Below are 8,791 nucleotides of genomic sequence, written 5' to 3'. Positions count from 1 at the left end.
AGTGTTTGAGTGCTTTTTTTTTTTTTTTTTTTTTTCTTCCTTGCAGAGGGATAGAATGAGCAAGCAAAGAGTCATACCTTTCTTTTCCTTGGCAGGCAGGAGTAGGGAACGGAACCAAGAAGCCTGCCAAACTGCCAGTCCAAGAATGGAATGTGTCCAATAACCTAGAGACTGAAAATCAGGATGGCCACTAACTGTTCTGGCAGATTTACTGGAAATGATTTCTTTATGAAGAAAATTCTTTAAGGGGCCTCTTTCAGTGAAGTTGTGACAGTAGGACCACCACTGCACTAGGGGGAGCAGTACAAAGAACACTTTCACTGGGGGTTGGTAATTGGTAAACTGGACAGGTGGCATCTTTTTCGGTGGTAGCCAGGCAGATCCAATTTCAACTATGTTTAGTCTCCTCATTCTTGTAAACTCAGCTCCCACTGCTCCTTCAGATCTGTGTGGACCAGAGACATCAGGTTGGTCTGGAGACAAGTGCATGTTTGCCATCTGATTGACCTCTGGCTTAGCCCTAAGTATGGGAATTGGGAATAATCCTTTAGAAATATTTACAGCAATTTAAGAGGGCAGTTTTTGTACCTAATAATTTAAAAGTTAGATATCATTTTTCTAATAATTCATTTTTATTTTATAAAAGTATACATCAATGCTTGCTTTGGCACCATATATACAAAGAAAAAAAAAAAAGGGAATGATATAGAGAAGATTAGCATGGACCCTGAGCAAGCATGACATGCAAATTTGTGAAGCATTCCATTTTTTTAAAAGTATAAATCAACTGAGGATTAGATACTAAGGGAAAAAAATCTGGATTCCCCACAGACTGATGGAGAATCACTGTTAGATAAAGGAGCACTAGACAGAATTTGGGCGTCCTGGGCTCCAGCCTTTGCTCTTTCATCAAATATCTGTACAGACAATTCACTTTCTCTCAAGAGGGTACAAGGGCACATCTATGATGGGATGGTTGTAGGGAGTGGACATTAGACCTGAACCATACCTCCTTGACTAACAGCATCACCATCTACCCTGGCTAAAATCTACAGACTGTTCTTTAATTTTCCCCCCTTTAAACATATCCAATTGGACAAAGTCCTATGGATTCTATCCTTAAAATGCACCTCGTACCTCCTTGATCTTCCTTCTATGACATTAGGTCTCCTTCAAACCAGGCGTCCTGTCTCCAGGTTTGGCTCTTGCCATATTGTTGTTAGAGGGACCTTTCCCAAATACAGATGTCATTCTCCTTCTTCCAGGGGAATGCCTTGTTGCCATGAACAACACATTACAAACTTTGCTGAATCTCCTAAGCAATTGGTAACTGGCTCTGTACTGCCTTTGTGGCCTCATCTCCAGTCATCCTCCCCAAACCACCCTAAGCCCCAACCACTCTGAGCTCCTTTCTGCTCCTCAGACCCTTGTTACACTTCACTTCCACCTTGGTTCATACTGTCACCTCTGCCCTGAAATGCCTCTCCTTTCACATCTACCTGGCACTTTCATTCTTCAAAGCTCAGATCATGTCATTTTCTCTCTGTATTTTCTCTGGCATCCTTCTTCTTCTACCAGTTAAAATTATTCTTTTATCTGAGATTGAAGAAGAAAGAACACTCCCAGAGACATTCTATGATGTCACATCACTCCAATACCAAAACCAAAACAAAGATACTACCAAAAAACAAAACTGTATCTTTGATGAATATAGACGCAAAAGTTCTTTTTTTTTTCTTTTTTTTTTTTTTTTTTTGTCTTTTTGCCATTTCTTGGGCAGCTCCCATGGCATATGGAGGTTCCCAGGCTAGGGGTCTAATCAGAGCTGCAGCCACCGGCCTATGCCACAGCCACAGCAACAGCAACGTGGGATCCAAGCCGCATCTGTGACCTACACCACAGCTCACGGCAACGCCAGATCCTTAACCCACTGAGCAAGGCCAGGGATCGAACCCACAACCTCAAGGTTCCTAGTCGGATTCGTTAACCACTGAGCCACGACGGGAACTCCCAGACGCTAAAATTCTTAATAAAGTTTTAGCCAACTGAATCCAACAACATATAAAAAAGATCATACACCTCAACCAAAGTGGGATTCATCCCGGGTTCACAAGGATGGTTCAACGTATGCAAATCTATCAACGTCACACACCACATTAACAAAAGAAAAGTCAAAAACCACATGATCATCTCAATAGAGGCAGAAAAAGCATTTGACAAAGCCCAACATCCATTCATGATAAAAATTCTTACCAAAGTGGGTATCGAGAGGACACACCTTAACATAATAACCATTTATGACAAACCCACAGCAAATATAACACTTAATGGAGAAAAGCTGATAGTCTTCCTGCTAAAATCTGGAACAAGACAAGGATGCCCACTCTCACCACTGTTATTCAACATAGTATTGGAAGTCCTAGCCATAGCAATCAGACAAATGAAAGAAATAAAAGGCATCCAAATAGGAAGAGAAGAGGTAGAATTGTCACTGTATGCAGATGACATGATACTATATATAGAAAATCCTAAGGACTCAACCCCAAAACTACTCGAACTGATCAACAAATTCAGCAAAGTAGCAGGACATAAGATTAACATTCAGAAATCAGTCACATTTCTGTATACTAACAATGAACTATTAGAAAAGGGATACAAAAATACAATACCTTTTAAAATTGCACCCCCAAAAATCAAATACCTGGGAATAAACTTGACCAAGGAAGTGAAATACTTATATGCTGAGAACTATAAAACATCAATAAAGGAAATTAAAGAGGATTCAAAGAAATGGAAAGATATTCCATGCTCGTGGGTTGGAAAAATTAATATTGTAAAAACGGCCATACTGCCCTAAGCAATCTGCAGATTCAAAGCAATCCCTATCAAATTACCCATGACATTTTTCACAGAACTAGAACAAACAATCCAAAAATTTATATGGAACCACAAAAGACCCAGAATTGCCAAAGCAATCCTGAGGAACAAAAACCAAGCCAGAGACACAATTGTCCCAGACTTCAGACAATACTACAAAGCTACAGTCCTCAAGACAGTGTGGTACTGGTACCAAAATGGACATACAGACCAATGTAACAGAATAGAGAACCCAGAAATAAACCCAGATACCTATGGTCAATTAATCTTCAACAAATGGAGTTCCCATCATGGCTCAGTGGTTAACAAATCCAACTAGGAACCACAGGGTTGAGGGTTCAATCCCTGGCCTCACTCAGTGGGTTAAAGATCTGGCATTCCTGTAAGCCGTGGTATAGATCACAGACGCAGTTCAGATCCCTCATTGCTGTGACTCTGGCGTAGGCCAGCAGATACAGCTCCGATTAGACCCCTAGTCTGGGAACCTCCATATGCCGCAGGTGTGGCCCTAGAAAAAACAAAAAAAAAAACCAAACAAAAAAAGATTTTTTAAAAAATCTTCAACAAAGGAGGCAAGAATATAAAATGGGAAAAAATCTTTTTCAGCAAGTAGTGCTGGGAAAACTGGACAGCCACATGTAAATCAATGAAACTGGAACACACCCTCACACCATGCACAAACATAAATTCAAAATGGCTTAAAGACTTAAATGTAAGCCAAGACACCATCAAACTCTTGGAAGAGAACACAGGCAAAACATTCTCTGGCATCAACCTTACAAATGTTTTTTCTCAGGTCAATATCCCAAGGTAACAGAAATAAAAGCAAAAATAACCCATTGGGATCTAATCAAACTAACAAGATTTGCACAGCAAAGGAAACCATAAAAAAAATAAATAAATAAAAGACAGCTCATACAATGGGAGAAAATAGTTTCAAAGGATGCAACTGAGAAGGGCTTAATCTCTAAAATATAAAAATAACTTATACAACCAAACAGCAAAAAAGCCAACAACCCAATGGAAAAATGGGCAAAAGACCTGAATAGACATTTCTCCAAAGAAGATATACAAGTGGCCAAGAAGTACATGAAAAAATGCTCAACATCACTTATTATTAGAGAAATGCAAATCAAAACTACCATGAGGTACCACTTCACACCAGTCAGAATGGCCATCATTAATAAGTCCACAAATAACAAATGGTGGAGAGGGTGTGGAGAAGAGGGAACCCTCCTGCACTTTTGGTGGGAATGTAAATTAATAAAACCACTATGGAAAACAGTATGGAGGTACCTTAGAAAACTATATATAGAACTACCATATGACCCAGCCATCCCACTCTTGGGCACATATCCAGACAAAACTTTCCTTGAAAAAGACACTTGCACCCATACGTTCATTGCAGCACTATTCACAATAGCCAAGACATGGAAACAACCTAAATGTCCATTGACAGATGAACAGATTAAGAAGATGTGGTACATATACACAATGGAATACTACTCAGCCATAAAAAAGAATGAAATAATGCCATTTGCAGCAACATGGATGGAACTGGAGACTCTCATACTTAGTGAAGTACGTCAGAAAGAGAAAGACAAATACCATATGATATCACCTATATCTGGAATCTAATATACTACACAAATGAACCTTTCCACAGAAAAGAAACTCACAGACTTGGAGAATAGGCTTGTGGTTGCCAAGGGGGAGGGGGAGGGAGTGGGATGGACTGGGAATTTGGGGTTAATAAATGCAGACTATTGCCTTTGGAATGGATAAGCAATGAGATCCTGCTGTGTAACACTGGGAACTATGTCTAGCCACTTATGATGGAGCATGATAATGTGAGAAAAAAGAATGTATGCATGTATGTGTGACTGGGTCACCATGCTGTACAGTAGAAAATTGACAGAATGCTGTAAACCAGCTACAATGGAAAAAAATTAAATCATTAAAAGCAAAAAAAATCCATAGATAGTGGAAAAAAATTATTCTTTTATCTGCATTGTCAGAGTTCTTGCTGTGCACATCAGAATTAGTAGAATCTGGAGTTGCCGTCGTGGCGCAGTGGTTAACGAATCCGACTAGGAACCATGAGGTTGCAGGTTCGGTCCCTGCCCTTGCTCAGTGGGTTAACGATCTGGCGTTGCCGTGAGCTGTGGTGTAGGTTGCAGACGCAGCTTGGATCCCGCATTGCTGTGGCTGTGGCATAGGCCGGTGGCTACAGCTCCGATTAGACCCCTAGCCTGGGAACCTCCATATGCCACGGGAGCGGCCCAAGAAATAGCAAAAAAGACCAAAAAAAAAAAAAGTATTAGTAGAATCTCTGCAGTGCCAGGACACAGGTTCTGTCCCTAGCCTGGCACAGCAGGTTAAAGGATCCAGTGTTGCTGCAGCTGTGGTGTAAGGTTGCAACTGTGGCTTGGATCTGACCCCTGGCCTGGGAACTCCATAGCCATGGGGAGGCCAAAAGAGAAATAAAAATTACCTACATTGTCTTCTCACTTTATATGCAAATATTTCATATAGTTGTTAGTTTACCTGTTTTGGTTCTGCATTTCCATTCAAAACCAAGATTCTTTATGAATCTTAATTATCTATCCCAGCAACTGCTATTGCATCCCATACACAGGAGACACTCAACTGTTTATGTCCATATTATAGGTTGAGACATTTTTGTATTCATTCTTCCTATCACTGGGGACTACCATGTGCCAAGCTCTCAAGATTTAGTGATGACTAAGATAAACAAGGTCACAGCCATCACTGAGCTTACACTACAGAAAACAGAAAACAAACACATGGGGTGATAAACAAAAACAAGTAAATAAACAAACAAGATAATTACTGCGATCATTGAGATCATTGCCAGGATCTAAACAGACTGATGAGACAGAGCCTGCCTAGGGGAGGCCATCAATCATAGGAAGATCAGGATCATCCTCTCTGAGGAGATGACGCTTGAGTTGAGAGCTGAAGGGGAGATAGGAAGAGCAGAGAGGGAAAGAGCCCAGTCTGTTCAAAGAAAAATAAGGCTGTTTTTTTGCATAGTGATCAGGGCTGAGTGTATGAAATGAAGTTGGAAAACCAGGCCCCAGTAGGTAGGACTTCACTAGGGTAGAGTAAGGAGTTTAGATTTTACTCTAAAAGTCTTTGAAGTGTTTTAAGCAGAGGAGTTACCTAGGTCAGAATAAAGTCTTAAGACATTTACTCTAGTCCTGTAAAGAATCAATTTAAAAAGAGCAAGAGATCAGGAAACAGATGGGGTGATTCCAGGACTCCAAGCCAGAGATTATGATTGCTTAGATGGAGGGCAGGAGAGCAAAGGTAGGGGTGGCAAGAAGTAGACTTGTCAGAGATGTCATTAGGAGTTCAAATCAGAAGGTGTTAGCAATGGATTGAATGTGTGTGCAGCTAGAGAGAGGTAATGGAAATGAGGAAATCAAGGATAATCCTGAGGTTTTGTTTTGAGTGTCAAGGTGGAACTTGGTGATGTGAATTGAATTGAATCGAATTGAATTGAATTAGTGAGGAAGTTTGAGGACTTGGTTTCGTAAAGTAGACTGTGGATGATACTAGGAATCAAGTGTTCTGCTCTAGACATCCAAGAGAAGCTATCACAGATTAGGAAACAACAAAGTGATAGAAAAAGAAACTGAGGCTGAAAAACGGGTGTAGAGGTACCAGGCATTAGAATCCCACTAAGCTAAGCAGCCTCTTGTCCAGCATATAGAATTATCAATTTTTTTCCAGCCATAATTGGAAGATAAGTAGAAAAGATTTGGTAAGAAAAGGTAAAAGAGATGGCAAGAGAACAGTTTTTGTTCTTTTAGGTTTGGGGAGGGAATTGTTTGTTTTCCCAGCACAATGTTTAGAAAAAGAAAGAAAAGTGAAAACAACTTTCTATCTTGGGGTCTAGCCCAGAACATACACTCTGGAGCAGCTTGGGTTCAGATACTATCTCTAACGGTTACCACTGTGTGACCTTGAGGAGTTTCCCTCAAACCTTTGCACTTCAGTTCTGTTACATAAAATATTTTTAAATGGGACCTACCTCCAAATGTTATCATAAAGATTAATTGAGTTAATGTGTGTGACAAGTGCTTCCAGCACTGCCTGAAACACAGCAAGAACTCACAGACCCTTAGCTCTAATCTGAGCTTCTGCAAGAAGCTCTAGCAATGCTGAACCATTTCCAGTTATCCAGACGAACCAAGTTGTCTCTCCATTGGGTGTTTTCCCAGTTCTTCTCTAAATAGACATAGATATCCTTAAAAAACCACCACGCTATGAAAAACTGTGTAAACTTAGGGGGAAATGGGGTTTAATGGCACAACACTCAACATCTCCCGTGACACATTAAAAAAATATAGGAATAAAAATTTTAAAGTTTGTGCCTCAGAAATTCCCTCACAGACCTTTGCCTCTGACCTCACATAAACTTTACTTATATCTTGTGATCTCAGACAGAGAAGGTGCAGCAAGATGCAAATATTGAAAACATTTTAAATGAACAGCCAAATGACCCAAGCAAGTACATCATGTGAAGCAAATATATGTTTCTGGTTTTTCACCTCTGACCCACTAATGGAAATGAGTCCTGATGAGCCAGGCTATAATTTAGCCTGGCAAAGTCCTAACAAATTTGTTCTATGCCCTGGTCTGCTATTGAATCTATTCTAACTCCTACAAAAGATGAGAGGCAGGCTGGTGACATAGAAAAAGGATGGACTTGACATTTTTTGATTCCACTTGCTTCCTAGTGGGTTGCCCTTGAACAAGTTACTTAATTTCTCTGAGGCCAATTTCCTTATCAGCAAAATGGAGATAGGAATAATGATCTCATCAAGTTGTTAAGAGGATTAAATGATATCTTTCTGAATAACAATCCAGTAGAAGCCTAATTACTGTTCCAAGGGCCCCAGGGCTCTCCTGTGCCTTCCCAGCAAAATCCAGTTCCCTTGGGAAGCCTACTCAGCAATCACTCAGAGCCTTCCTCACTTGGCAGCCCCGGAGTGCTACTTACACTTCCCAGATACAGTAGTCCCTCCAATCCTTCATTCATCCAGTACATTTTTTTTTTTTTTGAGTCTCCGTTATATCGAGGTCCTGGATTAAATGTTGGCAATAAAGGATTCTGAGTGAGGAAGGGGGTGAGGGAGCTCCTACTGAAGGAGGGGGTGAGGGAGAGAGTAAGGGAGGGGTTGAGGGGCTGTGAGGGAGGGAGGAGGTGAGGGAGCTGTGAGCCATGGAAGGAGAGAGGGAGCTCTGAGTGAGGGTGTGAGGGATCTGGGAGTGAGGATCTCTGAATGACGGAGGGAGGGAGCTCTGAGGGAGGGAGGGAGAGAGGGAGGGACGGGGTGAGGGAGCTCCGAGGAAGTGGAGGACGTGAGGAGCTTAAAGGAAGGAGTTTGTGAGGGAACTCTGGGTGAAGGAAGGTAAATGAAGGAAGGAGGGGAGAAAGGAATGAAGGAAGAAAGGAAGAAAGGGAAAGAGAGAGGAGATCAAATTCAGAAGTCCCCTCAGGCATGTGACAAGATTTCTCTCATATCTGATACTGCATTCCAACTTCATTCTAAATCTTCTTTGCTTTTTTCTCAAAATGGGGGTTTCTAGAGTTTAGTGTGACTTTTTTTGCTACATTTTCTTCCTTGGCAAGCTCAACCACTCCCAAGATCTTCCCCAAAAGCTGTATGCTTGCTGATAACCTCTGAATCTGTTTCCATTCCAGATCTCTCACAGTTCTAAACTCAGAGTCAAACTGCCCGCTGGCCTTCCTCAACAGCAACTTTCTTAATACCTAACTTCTCCCTTTTCCTGGCCCCATTCAGGAATATTTCTCATCTCTCATTCCTTAACTTAATTACCGGTCTCAGGATACATGAGTTATCCAAGTCAGAAATCTGGT

The 8,791-nt window shown here is 41.1% G+C and overlaps 1 non-coding gene across 1 annotated transcript; it reads left to right on the top strand.

The window, feature by feature from the left end:
• Positions 1-662: 662 nt before the first annotated feature.
• Positions 663-772, top strand: LOC146397625 (U6 spliceosomal RNA). Its single transcript, XR_014825338.1, has one exon. It is a non-coding gene; the product is annotated as a U6 spliceosomal RNA (small nuclear RNA).
• Positions 773-8,791: the final 8,019 nt, after the last annotated feature.

The sequence above is a fragment of the Sus scrofa genome, chromosome 13 (assembly GCF_054392235.1).
Source record: "Sus scrofa isolate SSC_HxYL_T2T_F1_AM1 chromosome 13, Sscrofa_HxYL_maternal_Yorkshire_Landrace_v2.0, whole genome shotgun sequence".
Lineage (NCBI taxonomy): Eukaryota > Metazoa > Chordata > Mammalia > Artiodactyla > Suidae > Sus > Sus scrofa.
Note: the sequence above shows the minus strand (reverse complement) of the source record. Positions and strands in the feature narration are given on the sequence as shown.